The sequence below is a fragment of the Anser anser genome, assembly GCF_964211835.1.
Source record: "Anser anser genome assembly, chromosome: 13".
NCBI lineage: Eukaryota > Metazoa > Chordata > Aves > Anseriformes > Anatidae > Anser > Anser anser.
This window is the reverse complement of record NC_139734.1, coordinates 22,006,032-22,028,255: the sequence shown is the minus strand read 5'-3', so window position 1 is coordinate 22,028,255 and position 22,224 is coordinate 22,006,032. Positions and strand designations below refer to the sequence as shown.

At 47.4% G+C, this 22,224-nt stretch overlaps 1 protein-coding gene across 4 annotated transcripts in view; it reads right to left on the bottom strand.

The window, feature by feature from the left end:
• LOC310880685 (fibronectin type-III domain-containing protein 3a-like) overlaps positions 1-10,054 on the bottom strand; it is a 46,183-nt gene extending 36,129 nt beyond the window's left edge. For 2 of the 4 annotated variants that reach the window (XM_083796875.1, XM_083796876.1), the window contains exons 1-3: positions 9,877-10,053; positions 8,864-9,111; positions 5,163-5,266 (exon numbers count right to left, since the gene is read on the bottom strand). The gene's annotated coding sequence lies outside the window, so the exon portion shown is untranslated. Of the gene's footprint in view, positions 1-5,162; positions 5,267-8,863; positions 9,112-9,876 lie in introns of all 4 variants that reach the window. The other 2 variants (XM_083796877.1, XM_083796878.1) reach the window with 1 other exon arrangement.
• Between the last annotated feature and the right edge of the window lie 12,170 nt (positions 10,055-22,224).

The window sequence follows — 22,224 nt, the reverse complement described above, 5'->3', positions numbered from 1 at the left end:
CACACGATGCCGGCTGCCAGAAGGACCGCGAGCGGCATCCCAAAAGCTGCAGGAAGCCAGCTGGCTCCTGCGACCACTGACAAGAAGGACCCATGGAGGGGGGAAGCCCAAGGTGTAAATGCTCTGTGTGAGAGCAGGGGAGAAAAGGCAGTCAGCAAATTAGGGGACACTTTTTTTTTTGCTAACAATGATTAAGTATTAATGCCCCCCTCTCAGGGTACTCTAAGACCTGACTGCCCATAGACATCATCACTAAAGGAATATTAAGATCAAGATGAGGAGTCCTCATGTCACAACCACCAAAAAAACCCTCCCTAAAACCAGAGAAACAGCAGAAACAGCAGACCAAGACACATGGGAACTCTGCCACGAGTGACAGGATCAATTTTCATCCTCCCTTAACAATCCGGATCAGGTTCCTGATGCAACAGTGCCAGGAAAGCAATAAAAAAAATTGCTTCCCTCCACCCTCTAATAAAAACTATACAACCAACTGCCCTTAGCGCTTACAGACTGCTTTGTATCCTGATCTTCACGCCTTAACATTTCAGAGCTCCCTGTTCCACGAAGGAAAGAAGGCAAAAGCACCTGAAGGGCAGCGCTCACCCCACAGGGCCACGGCCCCGTCCCACTGCGGGCAGCGCCCCGAGCTGCTCTCCAGGAGACAAACCCCACCATCAGGACCTGCCACCGCAGGAGAAAGTACCTGCCGACACTCACAGTGCATTAGGTTTGACTTGATCTGACTGTTGTTTAACAATATGCTCATTGATCGTGCTATAATTTTCCTAATTATTGATTTTTGAGGCCTATCAAGTTTGTGTTTACGGTTTCTATGAGGCAAACACTGCACTGCTTTTAGGTGTTTTCCTTTACTGTTTTAGTTGGTTTACATTTTCTATCTTATCGCCAGCAAAGCAGGCTCATATCCTAAGCACTTTTGTGCTGCTTCCGAAGCGGCCAGCCCCGTCAAACGAAAGCCAGGAGTTCCTGAAAGGTCCCGCTCCTGCCCCCAGAAGTGCTCAAGGACAGAGCCCCTAAAGCGTTTCATTCTTATTTCAACTTCAAGAAAGGAACGGGATTCAGACGTTTCTCAGCTGTATCGGTGCAGTTAAAAAAAAAACAAACCCACAAACAACTGAAGTCAGAAGCAAAACTGACTGCTTCTTTCCACTGGCCGGGAAGATGAGATGTTCTGGCAGAAGCTAAGCTGCTCGTTTTAACGCCCCGAAGCTGAACAAAGCATGACATTTGCAGGCTTATGTGAAAAAGCCTCTAATAACGGCAACGTAATAACATAATTTTCTAAATGTGAAACTGTGTCCCCTCAATTTCAAAACATTGGTCAGGTTGTTGGGGCTCTGATGCAAACCAGTTTGTTTACCCATTACCAACCGACCACTGAAACGCTATACCCAAACGTCTGACTAAGTGACTTTAGAGCTATGGAAGCAGCATACAACATAGTCCACTGAAAAACAAATGCATGAGCCAGGAAAACTGATCAGAGCCACAAGAAGTAGAGCATGTCTTTGAAATGAAAATTAGATTAAAAAAAAGCACGAGAAATGAAAACCCTACAAAGGGAACGAAAGTAATGACAGCATCCGTACAGGACTCATGGTGCAGTCGTAGTGTTACCAGTGGTAAAGAACAGCTGGAAAACTAACAGGGCACTTCTCTGAAAATAAATACACACAGCTGTAGAAAGACAACAGTACACTCTTAAAAGCACAGGCCCTATGATGTACCTGAAAATAGGAGAAACTGTTCTACACCTTGGTGATAAGCAGTAAGAGCCACAGAGAAACCATCAGCCCCCCCCAAGGTAGCTGTGTTTACAGCTTTAAGTAACTGCAGAACTGAAGAGATGAAGCAAAATGTTTAAAATGGTGCCAAGATTTACGAGATGGGAAATGCAAGTTTCTACAGGAGCTGCATATGCTCTGAGATTCTGAAATTCAGGTTAAGTACCTGGATAACCAAGTACGGTTCTTGCTCGTGGGACATATTCAGTCTTGAGGTGGAACGTGCAGTTGAATCCCTTTTTACAGTAAGGTTTTCCCCTCCAGAAGAAACATTATATTTATCAATCTTTATTTTCAGGGAAAAAAGCGTTGTTTCAAAGAACAGAAAAAATCCAAAGCAACAGCTATTGTACGTACAGACAGCTCTGCCACAAGAGGAACATAAATATCGCACAGCACCTTGCTCACCTGAGCCTCCTCTGTTCAGGGAGGAATCTCTATCTCACAGCGAGGAATAAATACCCAGGTACTTCTAAAAGCTTTTCTTTAATCTTCAAATGAGAGCTGGCGGAGGACCAGCTAGCGAAGCGCACCCTGAGCACGGCTGACCTACTTGGTCCCATGCACCACATTTCCAGACATCAAACACGCCACGCCGTGCTGCATGCAGACAGGGAAGTCAGCGTCCCGAGCCAACGAAACCTCCTTCGGTTACAGCAGCAAAGCTCAGGCCCTTCCAGTGCCTGACCCACGCAACACCCATCCTGAACTAACCTAGGGAACAGTGTGGGATGGCAGACACACAAAGCTGTTACGGCCGGCGCGACACAAACACAATCCAAACCTTGAACTTTTTTTTTTTTTAAGCTTGACTGAGAGGAAGCAATCATTCAGATTATTTAAAAACAACAGCAACAACCCCATTTCCAGGAAAGGCTCTCTACCATGAGACCGGTCAGATCGGTCAGCTGTTGTCTAATCCAACAGAAGGGAAGGAAAATCAGGACTTCATAAAAGTAATAACAAGCAGGTTTCTGTGGGCACTAAGGAGAGCATAGGCTGGTTTTCCACTAGCTCTGATTCAATCTCCTTCTGGGAATCAGAAACGTTCTTGATGCAACCAATCGATGGATTGACAAACAAGCTTTTTGAATTTAAGAACTCTTACAAAATATGTCTTCAAACCCAAGAACAATGATGCAGCAAAAACAAAGCATTTTTACAATTTTAAGATTATGCAACCTTCAAGCAAAGAAAAATTATTTTGACACACAAACTGGAGGCCTACTTGCACAACATGAGAAGAGGCTCAGGATGTAATGCTCTAGCTGCCCAGCAGATCAAATTAAAACAGGTGTTAATATAAATAAATAATAAATAATAAAATAAAACAGATGTTAATAATGTTAACAGACATTAGTATAATCTGTTAAAACAGATTATACTTAAACCAAGGGCTAAAAACACACCAATAAATTACTTAAATTACCACATCTGAGCAGTCTCGTGGTAACAGAATATGTGCATTTTTTTTAGCTCACAGAAAATGCAAGGCAAAATGCAAGTACGAGATCATAAACAAGTCTTAAACAACACTTCACCCAGCATTTGTGACAGGCCAGGAGCATGCATAAAATGATCTAACACAGTTCACCTGATGCATGGTACTACACTAAAATCATCTGCTTCTGTACCTGGATTTATTGGTAAACCAGTTGAACTGCAAAAAGTTCAGAGGTGCAATCAAATATTGATTCTTTTATATAGATATTTGCAAATCTATGGGAATATTAAAAGGCTGTCTTTATTCCTTCAACTAACTGTGGTATGATCATCCTAAATGAAGTTATACATTAAGGGCACAGGACACTGCCCCTCATTTGGAAGGCTAAGACCTCACAAAGCAGAACTGAGAGCAACTGATCCCCATTAAAGAGGTATCAGTGTTGAAGATATTTACTAGAAGATTTTAAACAGTTGAGAAAAATGCTTATAAATTGAGATGAAGCATGTATTTCACTGGTTAGACTGTTTTCTCCCAAAATACAAATTCAAATCCAGGAGACTGTAAAGTAATATTAAAAAAGTGACCACGTTATTTTATCACATCTTGTGAAAAAAATCCATTTGCTCACAAGGCACTTAACTTTTCACCAAAGATTTGTTTTGTATTTAATGATGTATTTGCTCACACACTATTCTACGTTGATTTGACGCAACACAAAAATGCAATTTCACCCTGTTGTAAGTTATATGGCAGCCAACATCACAAATGCAATCAAAAGGTTTTCAAAGGATAGGGCTAATTAATGACTACGTGATGGTTGTGCAGGATGGATGGATAGCCATTCTGATAAATATTAACAAATTCTCCCTTCTAACTTGCAAATAGATAGTGATACATGACTTAGAGATCAGACCTCCACCCTTGCAACAGGCACTTTATGCATTATAGGCAGAAGTTCTTTTTAGAAAAACGTGATTATGGCCTTCAGGACATACTTCAATTCTTTACAAAATTAAAAAACTACTTTGCGTCTTTACATTAAAAAGGTGTTCCCCCCCCCCCAATAAGTATTTTTATACTGGAGCTGCTTATTCTCTTTCTATGTAAAATACATTGTTTAGCCAACAGCTTCTAAAACTTGTCTTCACTTTCGGCTTTTTTTTTTTAAAAAAAGAAAGCAATAGCCATGGTTTAGTAAGGGCCTTACCGTTTTGTATGAGAGAATATAATTCACAGGAACCTTCATTAAAAAAATAAGTTGTGGAGTTCTTGGCCTCAAGAAAAAAACATGCACATCGTACTGATGGCAGTTTTCTGCCTTTTTTTTTTTTAACAGACAGATCAATTCCATGACTTGATCTATTCCATGACCAAACAGCTCAATTTCATGAGCTCCAACTAAACTCATTGTATCTAAGTAATGCCATCCAGTTAGTCACTTATCAGTAAGCAACCACTCATTTGAACTGTTTTCTATACAGGAAATGCCTTTTGCTAAAAACAGAATTTACTTTTTCTTTATACAAAGGCCAATTATGCAAGTCTCATTAAGACAAAAATTCCATCTGGGGGAAGGAGTGTGAGATTAATGCCAAAATAAAGATAAGGTTGCTACATTATAAAATCAATAACGCTTATGTGGAAATACTGAGCCTCTTCTTACCGCAAGAACTCTATCAGTTCTTCCTTCCCTAACTCATTTTTTCTTTGATGTTACCCAGTAATTTATAAAAAAAGAAAAAAGAAAAAAAAAAAAAGGGGGGGAGCGCCAAAGAAGGAAAAAAAAGAGTCCTCAGCCTCTAAGCCTAAAAGTCCATCCAATACTTGTACATTTTTTCACCTTAAAATGACTTACAAGAAAAAAAAAGCCTCAAAATCTGGGAGAATAGTAAATGATGTCTAATTACCGTTGTCACTCTCCTGTCTTGAAATTGCTCCTGCTGATGAATGGTACGCGGTCAGTGCCTGCTGTAGTATGAACAAGGTGCTGTACTGTCCTTCAGTCTTCTTTCTGTAGACAAGAAAAAATGGAATAGTAATTTTCTTTTTAGCAACTGGCAAGCACAAATTCTTAAGGAGAGAACAGAAAACCATGCAGAAAACAACTTAAGACTGAACAAAAGAGCAAAAGCTATCAGCGAACAGCCAATGATAAACTCCACTATATTCTGCAAATAAACTCAAGGAAGACTCCGCTGTGAAAGAACCAAAAGACCTTTCACAGCCTTTCTGTGTACAGAATGCAAAACCTGACAACTGTGTAAACACACTGCACATACATTTAATGCCATATTAGCCAAAGACACTCCACTGCTTACGCTATGATCTAATCCGTGAGAAGGAACTTGAATGCAACGATGATGCTTCCCGTATGAAGCGCATTCTGTGGCCAGTGAGTGTATTTACTTAGGTGTCTGCTCAATGCTCTGTTCCTCTATATGACAATAGCAAGGGGGAGAGAGTCAATTTCCAAACAGTATGTAAGTGTGCCCAAATTGAAATTACCAGGAACATATTTACCCTCTGATAGGGTACACTGAAAACAGATTAATTGTACAATCCGGAAAATACGGTCACAATTTACTGTTACGGTGCAGCACGGCTTTATTCTAGAAACTGTTCCACTAAAGTTGCGCCACCAGAAGCAGGTAATGGATGGCTTCAGCAGGCACCAACGCCATTCAGGATTTTACATTTAATGGTGCAAAAATCATCAGCTCTCTCGTGGCACTGGGTTGAGTACCAAACTCCAGTTCCTAAACCATTTGCACACTGAGGAATGTGAATGGCACCGTTTTGGGTCTCCAAATTTAGTGAGTCTGACAAATATTTGTCAATTCACGGTACGTTTTTTCTAAAGCTATGGCACAGGCCTGTGTGTCCTGCAGCTTTACCAGACTGCAATAAGAAATCAGTGCCCCCGGAGCTCACTGAAGTAGTTTAGACTACGCTGGTTAACTTTGCACCGAGCCAGCCACGGCTCCCGCAGCTTCCTCCTGCAAACACAGCAGATCCATTGTTGCTCCCACCAGAAAGGTGATACTGTCGCGAAGTCGCAGATGTTGCCCAAGTCGCAGCCTCATCATGTCCTCCTGAACTACTTTTAACAAGATATGGACAAAAAGATGTAAAGCATCGGGCCCCAGTGCTGGAAAGTGAATCCTGCGCGAACGGAGGCATTTTGGCACATCAATCAAGATATTCGGAACAATGGCAGATTTACATTAAGATTGAAACGGACTAAGGGCGCTGAGCCAGTGGTCTGTCTTTGCTGGTCAATACACAGAAAGGATTGTGTTAGCACCACTGAAAGAATAAATTATCGCTGCTTTTACAATAAGCTCTTCAAGAATGCAATAAAGGGTTCAGTGTGTGCTCCTCACTCAGGAATCCAAAACTTTTCAGTTAAGGTCTGGCTTGCAGCAAAGATAACAGCTGAAAACTAACCATCTTGACCTTGGTAAGCTTCATGACAACTTGCTAAAAACAGGTGAAAAAATGAAAAGGTTACTTCTCCGATATTCACCAGCCTTGAAACTGGAGCAGCGAGCAACCACAATTTTGAATACCAATAGTTCAGGCTGGATCATTTTGAGACGTACCAAAGTTAGAAGCGAGAAATACTATTTTTTACCTCCAGTCTCTTGACCGTTGCTGTAGAGCTAACGGTGGGGTTTTCTCATCTGCTTTCAGAGGTAAATTTAAAATTCTTCTCCGTCCACATAAAATGATGACAGGCAAACAAGACAATATATAACTAAGGAAGGCATTCTTACAGTACTCTGCATCAAAGTCGTGAAATATCGTAGGAACGCCTTCTCAGCTGTATATTTTCTTAAAAGCCACAAGTGCACTTCTACGGTTTGACGAGAAGTCTTCAAAGCTGGAGAAATGGCAGGTCATCAAATAAAAGCCCTGGCTTCAGTCTTCCAACCTTGAATGCGCATTCAAATGTGCATGAAGTTCATCCAAAGGGATTCCAAACCATTTTTAATAGCGGGTGTACAAATGGGTCTGCAAATACCCACGCAGCCCCAGCGTACCAGACTCCGGGGGGTGCCAAGGCCAGGCGCTCTCACGAGCACAACACCAGAATTTTTACTGTCTGCACAGTACACACGAAATCCTCTTTTTTAAGGACCCACCAAACCTTTTCTAAAAATAAATATAAAAGATGAAAGAGCGCTGGTATGGGTGTGACAGCCCACACTGTCAACACGATGCAAATGCTAGCCTCCGAAAAACACCCAAACAAAAGACCGTTAAAAGTGTTATATAGAGCATTTATATTCAACTTTGTTGCAAATTTGGTTTCTGTACAACATCAAAGAAAGATGCAGTTTGTGATCAAGGGCTGTGGCAGGAAACACGATTTGTGTAGGCAAAGTTATCTTTATTCTCTCTAAAGGTGAACACGCCAGGAATTACGGGTTTAAACCATTCGATTCTTCAAAACCGTTGGCAACTAAAACACTCCAGTGAAATTAACTAGGGAACTTGACAAACACAAATAAGCGATCCTTACATAATGGGAATGAAAACAGCTCCTAGTATGTAGCTGTGCAGATAAAGAACCCGAGAAGTTGAAATTAAGCAGCGCTCTGACAACGAAATGGAATAATTACAGTTAAGGCCAAGTTTTTCAACAACTCGGTGCAGCAGCACCGAGCCTACAAGTGAACGAACGACTTGTAATAGCTTGCTCCAGGAGACGTCTAAGACAGTCAACACAAGTTCTGTTTATTCAGGGGCTGCTGCGTTAAAAATCACAAGCTCCGATCCAATGAACAGCAGATTGCTTTCAACTCAGCTGTACGGAATATGAGACCTGATTCTAGCTAACAATAAATTATTCCCAGACAACAACAGCATTCCAAAACTTTGAGGGATCTGGAACACGGTAAGGTACCAAGACCTAAACGAGAGGACGGCGTAATAGCTGGCTGGTTTTCAGCATGCATGATTACACACAGTCTTGAGAAGTCAACATCTTTCCTATTCTACCACCTTATCCTTTTTCACATACAAATTACATAAAACAGGAAAAAGGAATGCAAGTGCGTGTGGGAAGCCACCTGGATTTTGCTTTTTGCTCACAAAGATACCGCACAAGACACAGAGTACTCCCTTTCATGCTGGCTATTAACTCCAAGGACAATTTACTGGCTTAAAATGCAGAGAGGATGCTTCCTTGGTTAAAATACTAATCTGAGTCTCAGGAAATCTAGATTCAATTCCCTGCCTCACCACATACTTCCTGTGTGACCTTGGGCCATAAATATTTCTGTGCCTCAGTCTTTCCATCTGTGACTGAGAGAGTATTTCCCTATCGGACCGGGTTTTGTAGTGATAAATAAATAAAAGATGCAGCAGGAATCACAGGCGGTAGGCGCGTGGCTATCGGCACGCCAGCAGGCACAGCGGACCATCCAAGAACTTGGCTGCAGGGGCACTGCGCCCGTGCTCACAACCAGGCACCAGGTGAAGCACGGGATGACTGACACCGCTGAAAACCTCACCGCCACGGGACAGAGGAGAGACAAATTATTCCAAGAATAGATAGAAACTGAAACTTAATATAGCCCCAGCTACCGAAGTACGTACGTACGTTAGCCCTGCAGAAAACTTCCATCGCTCCAACAAGAGGTCTGAGCAGCAAGTTTTAAACACAAGGCACAAAAGCGAGCGATCGGCTTGGGTAGGAAGCAAATCCACCTGCCAGCGAGGCGTTAGGGCTCGGCAAAATGAGATTTCGCGGCGTGCTGCTTGTGGAGCAGAGGAGAGGGGCTGGGGGCTGCGAACCCCTAGAGATTCCCCCAGTCGGAAGGCGACCGTGTAGGGCCGCAGCCAGGAGCCCTGTGCAGGAGGCAGTAAACGGGGTGAGCTGAAAGCGGCCGCAGCGGGGTCCCCCAGCCCCACCGTGCCCCGAGGAGGGTCGGGGGGCAGCCGGGCCCCCCCCAGGCCGTGCTGGCAGCGCTGACCTCCCCCTGCCCGAGCCCGGCAGGAGCTGGGGGGAGGCGTCTGGAGCCGGCTCGCTCAAGGGGAACAGGCAGCACAGGCAGAAGGCGACGTGGCATTCGCAGGCAGCGGCTCCGGCGGCCGAGCGGGGAGAACGGCGGGGGGGCGGTGGGGGGGGGGGGGGGGAAACGGCCTCGGCTCGCGGCCCCCTCAGCCCCCGGGAAGGGCCCGGGGCACACGGGGAGGGGGCGCGATGAGGCGGGGCGGAAGGGGGGGGGGGGGGGGCTGCGGGCCGGGGGCGCTGAGCGAGGAGGGAAGGGAGAGCGCGGGGAGCCGGGCGCCCACCCCAACGCGCCGCGCCCCACCCGGGGGGCACCGGGGCTGCCAGGGAACAGCGCCACCGCCGCTCCGGAGCCCCCCCGCAGCCCAGCCCCGGCCCCATCCCGGCCCTCAGGCTCCCGCTGCCCCGCACCGCGGCCGCCCCGGGCGGGGAGCCGCCGCCACCGCCGCTCTCCCCCATCCCGCCCCATCCCGTCCCGTCCCGTCCCGTTCCGTCCCGTCCCGTCCCAGCCCCTCCGCCCCCGCCCAGGCAGCCGCCGGCCCGGAGCCCAGCGAGGAGCCCCCCCCCCCCCCCGGAGCCGCGGGCCCCGCGGCAGCACTGACCGTACGCGGCGCCGCTGCCCCCGCCTCAGGCGCGGCGCTGCCGCCCGCCAACGGAGCGCTCCGCCATGATGGAATGCGGCCGCTGCGCCTGCGCCGCCGGCCGGCCGGACAGGGCAGGGGCGGGAGCGGCAGCGGAGCGGGGCGGGCGGGCGCGGCAACCCAGGGCCCGGCCGAGCGGAGGGCCCCGGCCGCCCGCTGCCGCCTAAAAGAGGCGCGGGAGGGCGGCGGCGGCTGCGCGCAGGTGGCCGCGGCCCTCAGCGACGGGGGGGGGGGGGCGAGGCCTGCGGGGGGACGGGAGGGGAGCGGGCTGCCCCCGGGAGGGGAGCCTGGGTGGGGATGGGGTTGGGACAGGGATCGGGATGGGGTTAGGGATGGGGAAGGGGTTGGGGGTGGGAAGGGGTTGGGGAATGGAGATGGGATGGGGTTGGGGTTGGGGATGGGGTTGGGGATGGGGCTTCACACCTCACACCCCCCGTGCTGCGAAGCGGACGGGCCGCATGCAGCACCGAAGCCTCGACCTGCAGCGTTTTAATCCCCTTTGGCGTTTTTTAAAGCCGAACCGAAGGTCAAGGAACGCTTGAGCGCTCGGTGTCTGCGCGGGTGCAAAATAAATTTGTTGGCCGGGTTCTTACAAGAGCCCCACGTAAACCACCAGTCACGCCAGCGTTGAAGAAAAGTTCAGCTCAAGGCTTAGATGCAAATTATATAACAGACGAAAAAACTGGCCTTTCAAAATGAGCTGCCACGTACTTACCCCTGGGTGGATCTTAGATACGTTTTTAATGAGTATAGGAAGTTTTGTAATGAATAGAAGAAATTGTTCCTTTATGCCAGAGAATTTCTCTCTTGAGACTAGTGGAAGTGGTTAATGTGACATACTGGACGGCCCGTGCTGAACAGGACCAAAATAAACTCCTATCCATCTTGTAAATAAGCAAGCAGTGTTAACGGAGGCCGGAGGTGGTGGCTTCTGCTCATTTTCCAGATAACTAATAACTGATATTGTTAAATAAATGCCACAAAACAATCAACTTCACAATTAATTCTACTTAAAATAGTGAGTATGTTCTCTGCCAATAAAGCAAGCAAAGAACAGATCAAATCATCATCAGGTTGTGTCGTGTGCTGGGCACTTGCTGCAGTGTTATCCCTTTCCTTCTCTTCTGTTGCATTTGATCTTCAGTAAAACTTCACTAAAGATTTTGAATGAAGCTCCTTTACATTCATTTGGGGGAGAAGAGGGGTCAATTGTGCTGTAAGCAGCACTGAAAGTAGGTATCTTGCAGAGTAACACCGTGGGCACATTAAAAGATGCCTCTTGCAAGGAGCCCGTTACTTTTCATTGCGGTCTGTGCCCTCACCCCTGTTTATCTGAGCTCATATGAGAGCTTCTTTATCTGAGCAGCTCATTGCACTATCCTTTTTGGTCTGAAAAGCAAAATTTGGTAGCTGGGTCAATGGCCAATTCCAGGTGGAGAAGAGGGGCAACCTTTTCCTCCTGACAAGATAATTGGCAAAAGCTCTGTCATGGTCTATGCCCTGAATTTTCTTCTTTCTACTGCTTCCAAAAGTTTTAATGCTCACATGTGACCGCTGGCCTGATTCTGGTACAGAAAAGGAGCAGTGCTTTTGCCCTGTGGAATAGTGTGGATCAGCACATCGCAAGATTTATTATGGTCAAAGATACTTTAATAATTATTTATGCCCATAAAATAGATTGAAATCTCCAGAAAAAGATTCAGCGGAAAAATTAGCTGCTGCTCTAAGTCGTGTCTTACTTTCATCACTAATATTCAGCTTGATTTCACTAATAATTCTGAAATGAGATTCTTTAATTCCAACTCAGTTTTAAGGCTTGTGAACTCTTCAGATATGGTAGAAGATAAGTCTAGGAGAGGAGTCAGTGAATGCAGACCTGCTTTCTGCATTGTTGTGCTCTGGGAACAAAAGAAAGGTTGGTTAATCATTTCACCTTTGAGAGAATTCCTGGAATCTTCAGCACTCCATCTCAGGAATCTTATAACTCCACAGGCTCTAGCTAATCTGCAGTGAAGCGTATCTAGTGCCCCGGGGATTTCATTTCTGAAGTGAAATATTTGTACTTTGGGGAGATCTCTGAAAGAGACCCATCAGGATGTGATTTGGAAGTCTGAATTCGAGGCAGTAATTCAAGGACTATTTTGAATTTGCAGGCTCAGTATTTATTCGTTGCCAGCTAAACCTTAGAAGTTATGACTACTGGTGTTGTGTGATATACGGAGGTCTGATTCCCCATCACGAGCATACTGCGTCTGATATCCAGAATAAAGAAGGTTTTTGGGGGTGAATGCTGAGCATTCTTTGCACTGAAGGCTATTGGACCTCCCAGCTTTGATTATTACAAGAATTCCTTTGTAGGTAATAATGCAGTATTTAAGCACTCAGAAAAATCCTTTTCCTTTCCTTCCTGCCTTTCATTAAAATCATTTTCCCCCCTTAATTTTCCCTTCTAAATATATTTTTTGTAATAGCAAGGTATTCACTGGCGATTCCAGCAAATAGGATGTCTGGTGGAAAAGCATACAGAAACCGTAGCCAGTTGCTAGTGAGACTTAGGATGAAAGATCTAAAAACTGCCCACATTCCACAAGCTCCAGGGCTCCTTTAAAACTGAAATTGCTTCAAGTACGAGAACTATTCCCACACCGCAGAAAATAAATGACTGAATGTTTGCTGCCTACATCCGACATTCAGATTGCTATGGGATGACAGTAAAGGAAAATTCTTTTCAGCTGAAACTAGAAACTATATGGCCAGTCGGCGAGGCCGAAGGCATGCAGGCTGTTCCAGATGGCAAAGCTGTGCAGAAGAAATATTTGGCATGGGTAGGAGAGTGACCAAACTGCCTGGAAAGAAGGCCATGGTTAGATGGGTCAAAAATTACAGGACAGAATGGATCGAGTCAAGGGGAGGGAGATTGAACTATATTTTGAAATTCCTGGAGAGCCGTAAGAACTGTGCAAGGACAGTGGCGACGCCACCTTTCACACACAAAGGCAACCAGTGCTCATCTCGAGTCACTAGGGGATTAGAAAAAGCTGGAATTTGAGGAAATGATCGCTCAGGCAGTCCTTTCTGTCTAGAGAAGCAGTTGGAGAGGCACAGACACTAATGCTGCTGGGTCTGGGGTAGATCCGGGCCTGGGAAGAAGGAATTAAAAATAGCAGAATCATCAGAATAGCGGAAGATCAGAAAACATTCGGAGGAAGAAAAAGGAAAGAGAAAAGAAACAGCCAGAATGAGAAGTGGAAATGAGTCAGGAGGGAGGGAAGAGAGCACAAATGGGAAGAAATCTGGGCTTATAAAGGAAGGGCAGTCTCTGGAATGGAAAAGGAGAGTTAAGGAGAGTCAGTCTTAACAAAACAATGGTGAGAAGCAGTGCCAAGAACATGCCCATTCTTCCATTAGAAAATTTGGAATTGTAATTTATTTTTTCTTTGCTAATTCGGTTGCTGTAGGTGAGCTAAGAAACAAACAAACAAAAAAGGTGGGGAAAGAAAGTAAAGAAATGGAAAAGGGAAGCCTTCAACAAGAAAGGGGAGAAAAGGCAGGTAAGAGGAATATTACAATTACAATGTATTCCGTACTGCACATCAGGAAGGTTTGGGGGGCCTGTCGAGAGGTTACCAAGAGGCCTGCGTAACAAAAAACTCTGCTTGCAGTCGGGTACAGTAAATACCCGGATACACACAGACACACACACACACACACAAAAAAAAACAACTCCAAGCCAACAACTCACTTATCATGATGATTAGCAGCTGCTCTGGGTTTCTAGTTCCAGCCCATAATAAAAACTTCTTTTTTCCATACTTGCATGGTAATAATAATTATGACTGTGGTTATTTTAGCTAGTGTCTAGCAAAGCCGCCCATCTCTTGAGTTCGTTAGGACCTGCAAACAAGGTCTTGGAACACATTCGCTTCATTTTCTCTTATTATATACAAAATACTGTTGTGTACACTTTCAGGAGGGACCGAGGCAAGGCAACCTGGCAAACAAACTTTTATCAAACAGAACTTTGTTGGAAGCGTGTGTGCTTAGATCCTCAAAAGTAAACAGTGTATAATGGAGCAGGTTTTCAGCCAGTGTGTGTTGGCACGGCTCCATCCACCCCAATGCAATTAGGAGTGTTTTCTCCAGCTGAGGATCTGGTCCATCAAGAGCAAAACAGCACTCTGTGCTGTATATGTGGAAAAAAGCACAATGGGAAAAGCCTGTAGGGCACTGGGAGCAGGAGTTTCCCTTACAGGTAGATGAAACATGCCTCCTGTTCTGCATGCACAGGTGCAGGCATCTCTCTTCCAGAGAATTTGCCATTTCTTTGCCATAGAACCCCAGAAGCAAGTCGTCACCAGCAGAGGTGATTTAACATTAACTGACGTGATCTAAACAAATAGGAGATACCATCAAAGGCTCTGAATTATTCCAGCACTCCACTCCATGCTCTGTACATACGTCCCCTCTATCATTACCAAATAATGCCATTTTGAGTGAAGAAATCATGCTGAGCTTGGAGATTTTATTTATTTATTTATTTATTTATTCAGTCCAGTACTGTTTGCTGTACTTCCTGCCATTTCAGCGGGCACAGTGATGTGCATGCCTGGTAGAGCTGGAACCAGTGGTCTCCTTATAGGAAAAAAAAAAAAAAAAGAACGCATGTGAAGAAAGAAGAAGACAGGTTCTTGTTATCAGTACGGACTGGCCAGGATGAATTGGCAGAAAAGTCTGGCAGGTGATGCAGATGGACTCTGTGTTTTGCTGTTTGTGCTTTTTTCTCCAAGCAGAACATAGAAACTACCTCATGGTCCCTTCCCCACCGCTGCAGACCAGAAACATCTTGCAGAGAAGTTCTCCAGAAAACTCACACATGAAGTCCTAGAATATTATTTTTATATCAACATTGCTATTGTTACCAAGTCAAAGATAAAGGTGCAAAACAAAAAGCAAACCCCTTTGCAACCCACAATAAACATACCATGCATTTATGGGTGTTTTAAGTGGAAAGGAATGAAGTTCAGCGCCTGGGTAATTTGCACTTTGCACAGAACATCTGTTTTATGATTCTTTCTCTCACTTATTATATGGAGCAGACTGTGTGTAAACACTGTGTGTCCTGGCCCCAGGCTACACCCTGCATCTTCATTCGTCCCAGTCTTCAGATTTGACCGAGTTCCTTGGAAACCAAGCAGGGCCTGCTAGGAGAAGTGAGTTAAACCCTGGCTCCTTGCTGCAGCCCTGCTGCTGACCTCTCTGCATGCGGGGAGGAGAAGCCACGCTCACCCTCGCCACCCTCGCAAGCTGCCGGGACTTGGGGAGCGGGGACGGCTGTGAATAATGCCAGCGATGCCCGGGAGTGCAGAAAGGCAGCACGACTCCTCTGAAGCTCGACACAGGCTGCCGGTCAGCCGTGGCCAACTAATTGTGCCCCGGCAGCTTTTGAAATGATGGGGGAAAGCAGCTGAAAGGGCCTCTTCAAAGCCGACCGAGTCCCCGGAGGCTGAAGGTGCAGCACGGTGTTTGTTTGTGAAAGTCGGGCGCGTCTGGCTGCCCGGCCGTGTTCAGCCGAATGGCTGGCTGCGTATATTTAGCAGCAGCTCTGACTCCTCGCTGAACTCAGCCCCTGTAATTAACGCATTCGCTCCTGCTCTTTGCTGCAGGGAGCCAGCAGGACCCAGGGGAAAAACACTATTTGTGAGCAGGCTCAGAGCAGCCGGTCCCGCTGGCCCTGCAGAGCCTCGGAGCAGTGCTTGCAAGCACAGGAGCTGCCCGGCCGAGGGAACCTTGGGCTTTGGGGTGCCAGCCCCGAGCACTGCCCTGGCACGGATGCTGTCCTCACGGGAAGCCTGCAGCGGGTGGCTCTCGCTTGCTTCTTTGTCCCCGGTGGGGATGCTGCTGCTGCACAGCTCTGCTAGGCGAGGAGCTGGATGCGGACACCTGCCCGGCCTCACCCGCACCTTCCCCACCTTCTGTAGGCTCTCTCTGCTTAGTTCCTCCTCTGACTGTTCAGCCAGGGCCCAGATAGGAATCAAATATCCCGATTCAGTCTAATTCCAAACACTAGCTGTGTTTACCCCTAATTTTATAACTCTTCCCCCAAGCCAAGGGCCAAACCGAAAAAAAAAAAAACCAAAACAGGGAGGCTGAAGAGCGCCGTGCTGCAACAAAGCACTGGCAACAGGCAGGCCCAAGCAAATACAGGGGTAAGTGCACATAACGTGGCACTTTTACCTTGTGCTTTGGTGCAAAAGCACACAGCTGAACAAATCCAGCTTCTCCATGTGGGAGGGAGCCGGTGCCAGCCTCGCAGCCCGGTGGCAACGGGCATGCAGGGGGCACACCGGGCGCTGCAGGGGTGGGAAGAGTCAGGCCCGAGGAGCTGGACCGGAGTCATCGCTCCCGGGGTAAATACGCAGGCAGTTCTGCAGCTGACCTGGTAGCAGCGCCAGTGAAGCTAAATCAGGTCTGCTTGCCTGGCCCGACATGAATGTGGTCATATTTCTAAGAAATCCGAGTAGCTGGATCCTCAGAAATGCTCAAAACACCCATAATTTAAACATGTTAGAGCTGGAGGATGCTTGTCCATGTGCTAGCGAGAAAAAGAGCAAGCCAAAATGAGTTCAGCACCAATTTTTATAAACTAGACTGGAAAATGTTTTAAGACAACTCAGAAACATGCTTTATTGCTGCTTTGCATTAAGATAAAATTTGCAAGATGCTGAATACAGTAAGGGTCCTGCATTTTTGTCCCGTTTTGTGGGATTTTGAAAGGGCAGGTTTGCTCCGTGGGCCAGGCAGGGCAGAGGCTCATTTCCTGCTGCATGAACCACAGCTGCAAAGGGGCTTTGGAGAGCGAGAAGGTTGCATCAGAGCCAATTTCGGAAGAACAGAGAGGAGGGAGAAGACTAAAAGGAAAGCAAGCAAGCAGAATAAATCCGAATGTAACAAAATTATAGTCTGTATTGAAAATTCAACATTTGGAATTGATTTTTTCCATCAGACAAAAGGCCGAGAGTTTCATTGTTGCAATATTGGCCTCTTTTTAAACTTGTGCTAAATCTCATATCTAGGCAAGCTGCAGGTGAAACACCAGGAAGAAAGAACTTATGCAATCCAAAAATATTTTACTGTCAAGTGCAATGTGATGCTCTTGCTTTGCTTGCTTTATTTTCTTGTTTCCTGCTGCGTATTTGGTGCAGGTTTCCTTCTTTCCATGAGGTGTCTCAGGTTCCCTTAATTTTCCGGCTGCCTCCCATTTCTATCTCCCCCTCCCTTCACTTTTAGGGAGCAAAAGCCTGTCTCCCTTGTGGCATAATGTTAGCACCAAAGTTTCAGCTTAATTACGTGTGCAGGGGAAAAGAGAATTATGTGTGCAGGGGAAAAGAGTTTTATTTGCATCCCGTAAATGTTCATGAAGCTGGAAATGAACAAAGCTGCAGCACCTTTGTGAAAACAGCTTGCCTGTGATCAGAGCTCCTTCTGCTCCGTTTTAACATAGGCTTTCAATTGTTTCACTCTAGTTCTCCTTTCTCCATTGTCTTTCTTCAGAGCACTATTGCTTTCCTATCTGGCATTTTCCTCACTGTCCCCAAGCAACCTCTTTTACTTGCTCTCTCCTACAATAACCCCATTCCTCATTATTGTTTCCATTCCCTTTTTTTGTTCTTTCGCTTGATCGAGGCCTGGGGGCCCCAGCTCGGTGCTGGGGGCTCCATGTTCAGCCTCAGCACTCAGCCGACACCTCGGAGCTGGAGCGCTGTCCCCTGTGCGTCGGCTCGTGCTGTGTGCCATCGCAGGAGAGGCTCGCCACGCTCTCCGACGAGCATTGTATATCTGCTTTGCAGGAGCAGACGTAATCTATCAAAGTGCAGAGCAGCAATGAATCAGGTCTTTGATGCAAATAAGAAGCAGCCACATGGCACGAAGCATTTGGGAGCACTTCAGGCTAAAAAGGAAAAAAAAAAAAAAGAAAAAACAGAAAAAGAAAAAGATGCAGCTGTGAAGAATACAAATATTGGCTCCTCTAGGAACCCTCCATATTGTATCCATTATTACAATCTACTTATTTGTTCAGGGCTAATGCTCTCCATTTTGAGATTGTCATGGATCTCTTTCCCATCCTCAGGGAAGGTCTATGCGGCAGTTGTCTGCAGGAGGTGGCTGCAGAAGGAGCCCTTCTCCCCTTGTCTGGCTGGCAGAGCTGATTGCTGTGTGAGAGAACCTGCTATTAAAATGAATAAGGACCCTTTTGTGAATGAGAAAGAAGAAAAAAAAATTGGCTTGTTCCCACCTTTCCCATCTTCTCTTGCTATGAAAAAAATCTGAGCTGCCTTTCTCACTGCAGCTATTGTGAGTGCCTTGTAATGGAGCCTGCTGGAGGTGCGGACTGTTATAGCCCTTACGAAAGCTTCTCTGCAGAAATGTGAAGTGCTGGCTTTGCTTCGTTCCCTGTACATTTGGTGTTCTGGCAAGGGCTGCCCACGTGGCTCTGCAGGCTGCGAGCAAGGCCCCGAGCAGCTGAGAACTGAGGTTATCTCCTGCAGCCCAGTGTGGGTTTGTCACTGAGATGCCAGCCGAGAGTTTTCCCATCATCTGTGGGAAAAGCAGAAGGGAGAAGGCAAAGCTCGAAGCTACAGCCATGCACGGAGTCGCTGTGGTGCTCAGCGTGCTCGGCCCGCAGGTCTACTCCTGCAGATTCTGGAGAAACATTTCAACCTTTGTGTCCTGCCTGAGAAACGAGCCACCTGAACAATGCTTTGGCAAAATAAAGGGATTATTAAGGAGCAGCGTGAGGGTGCCAGCGGGGATGGACACGGCTGGGAGCAGCCTGGTGCCCTGGGGTGTCACCGCCTCACGTCCTCGTTCGCACGCTGGGAACAGCAGTCGCTCCCTGCTGACAGGGAAGTGACCGGCCTGGGCCCGTTAGAGGTTACTCTTTTCTTGCGATATTGGGGGTGAGATAACCCCCAGTGGCAGCAGAGGACCGTTTTCTGTTAGCGTGGTAAGAGAGGGGCTGATAAGCTGCCAGGAGCCGTGCCAGACCCGCTGCGGCAGAGGTGCGGGCCCGCCGAAGGGCCGCGGGTGAGCAGCGCAGCCAGGGCCCGGGGCAGCGCCGTGGCACTGCCTGAGCTACCGCAGCGCCAGCAGCACGTTCGCAGTGGCCTTTTTGTGTAGGATCACAGCATGGCTTGGGCTGGAAGCGAGCTCAGAGCCCACCCAGAGCCACCCCCTGCCAGCACAGCACCTCCCGCCAGCCCTGGCTGCCCAAATCCCATCCTTGGCCTAGGGCGCTGACAGGGATGGGGCACCCACAGCTCCTCTGGGCGGCCCAGTCCAGTGCCTCACTGCCCTCAGAATGAAGAATTTCCTCCTTATACGCAATTTAAACCCACCCTCTTTTAGTTTAAAACCACTGCCTCTTGTCCTATCACTACATGCCCTTGTAAAAAGTCTCCCTCCATCTTTCCTATAAGCCCCTTTCAAATGCTGCGAGGCCACGGTGAGCTCTCCCCGGAGCCTTTTCTTCTCCAGGCTGAACATCCCCTGCTCTCCCAGCATTTCCTCATAGCAGAGCTGCTCCAGCCCTTGGATCACCCTCCTCTGGACCCATGCTAACACGGTTCAATCTTTGCTCATGTTTGTCCTAATAATTTCAAATGCAGCTGAGGGGAAGCCTCCAAAAATTAAATATATGTACCTGTGGCTAACCTGGTATGGCAGGCACCCAAGGAAGGCCACCTGTATCAGAATCCCGAATCCTGACCCAGCCTGAACATGTCCTCAGCACTTATTCCTGCCACCTGGCTAACAACAAAAGCACGGAGCGTGCATTTAGGACAAATAAGGGGCTCTCGTTCTGCACGGGGTCTGTGGGCAGGAGCCAGCCCCTCTGCTGTGACAATGCGCACCGACCTTTCATGTCTTTGGGAGGAGAAAGCAGCTTTTTGGCATTGCTGCCCGCTGTTCACGTGCCGTGTAGCTGCCTTTTCAGCACCCTCCTCGGATAAGCAGGCTTGTATTTATAGAGAGAGTTCTGTAGCAAAAACAATCATAAAAGCCACGATTATTTAAATATAGATCCCTTCATCCAGGCAGAACCTAAGTTGTGTTTATGCCAGCCGGGACTGTAAAGGCAGCGCTGTTCTGCAGAGTTTCCACACAGAAATAAAGAAGAGCTCCCAAAGTTTGTCATAAACTAAAAAGAAACAAGCGAATCCCCCAATTTACAACTTTCTCAAACAGCCCCAAATCTCCTCCCTCTCCCAGCAAGCCCAGGGGCTGTGGCCCAGAAGGATTGTATTGACACGAGCTTTGCAATTGGGATTAGAGCCCGGGTAACCTGCACAGATCTCAACTTTCCAGGGAAACCAGGGGTTGAAGCATTTCCATGCCTCTTGCATAATCAAATTAAATTTGGGATTGAAACTTCAGCCGTTGGGCTTCTCTGGTCTGAGTGCTTGATTAATTCTCAACTTTAACATTTTATTATCACAGCTCTTGTTTTTTTGGGGGGGTGGCATGGAGGAGGGGCTGAGCAGCTTCCCCTGCTTGCTGCCCAAGGAGTACTGCAGTTAGACAAAGCAAGAGAGATACGTGCACAAGACCCAGGAGGCTCCTTGCACACAGAGTGGCGACAGCTATGATGTTTTGCTCCTTGACGTCTGCCTTGGTGCAGGAGCACTCATAGAGAAACTTGTCCCAGCCTTGATGCCTAATATCTTATATTTCTATGATTTTTCCCTTGCAACGATGTTAACTCTCAAAACTCACTCTAAGAGTCACTTCACCAACAAAACGTGCCCTGCACGAGCATGAAGTGTAACCGGCATGTGTCTCTACAGCACTGCTCATTGTTTTAGAAGAATATCCAGTAGCAACACACAGCACAAAACCAAAATACATAACATACTGCAGGTCCGGCCGCTGTGGCAGGGGCCACAAGACCAGGCACCTCTTGCTGGAAACTGCAGAAGGCGGTGAGATCAGTGCCTTTATATTTATGTCAGCTCAGTGTAACACTGAAAATGTGCAAGGAGCAGGGGTTATTTCATCAGAAGGACTTCCCACCACAGGAGAGTTACTGTACTTCGAAATTTGATTTGGAAGGGCGCTATCGCTGAGCCATCAGTGCCACTTGCTGTTGCTGCTCCTTCCCCTGCCCAACGCTGACCCACTACAATCTCCTCTGCTATGGACAGAGATGCCCCAAAAACCCTGGGGCATTTGCTGGACCTTGGAAAACTCCCAGCTCATAGAGTTTCGTTTTAGTTTTAATTGCAATGACATCAAACCCTCGCTCAGCTAGATCAGCTTGGTATTAGCAGTGCAATTCAGATCTGAAGAGGTTCCGGGTAGGCTAGGAAATGAAAGTCCCCAGGACGTCAGGACGTGCAGAAGTCCCCGAGGGCCTTGGCAGCCATCCTACAGTGCCTCTGCTTTATTAGTTCATGTCCCCGAGGTCTGTTTTTCCTACCACAGGATATGATTAACCCTGAGAGGAGTCATCGTGCTGCACCCGAAGCAGAAAACCACCTGAATTCAGCGCAATGCTGCTGCCCCCTCCAATCCTGCACAGCGCAGGTGAGCGCAGGCAGACTCCATGCATGGATTGCAGCACTTCTTCATGGCAGGTCAGAGCCAGCTCTAAATAACGGGACCCACCGTACTCCCACAGGCACCAGCTCTGCCCTGCCAGCCCCTCTGGGATGCTCAGAGGCTCGTGGCTCTTCTCGGCCCAGGCAGGGCAGCTGGGGACCACGAGCTCTCCCGCACAGGCAAGGATGCTGCTGACACAGGCAGGAGCTGCAGGGATGCCTGTCCCACCAGAGCACCCAGAAAAGGGAGAGGAGGAACGTGAACCTACTCAGGAGGCCTGGGAACCCCTGACATAGTAAGTCGGGGTGGTGAAGGACATGGTGGCGGCGGGAGGTGCTGCTGACAGCAGGCAGACGCACAAGGCCAATTACGGGGAGCTTTCCATTCCATTTTTCTTGAAAAATGATGGTAAAAGGGCTGTAACATTTCTCAGCCCTCACTCACGTAAGCAGTATGTGCTCACCATTCCAGAGGCTTCCTGTTGTGAGTAACGTGGAGAGAGAAAAGGTCAGAAAACGGGGGCTGTCTCATTTCAGAGAGTTACTCAGAAAGGAAATAGAACCCAGGCTGACTCCTGGGATATGTGCAATTCGTGCATGAGGCATACTATTAAACTGGTTGAGACTTAAATACAAGAGGAGGGAGCAAGAATCAATCCTGGTCCCTTTTCAGGCATGGTGCCAGGCCCAGCCCACCCCCTCAGGAGAGCTC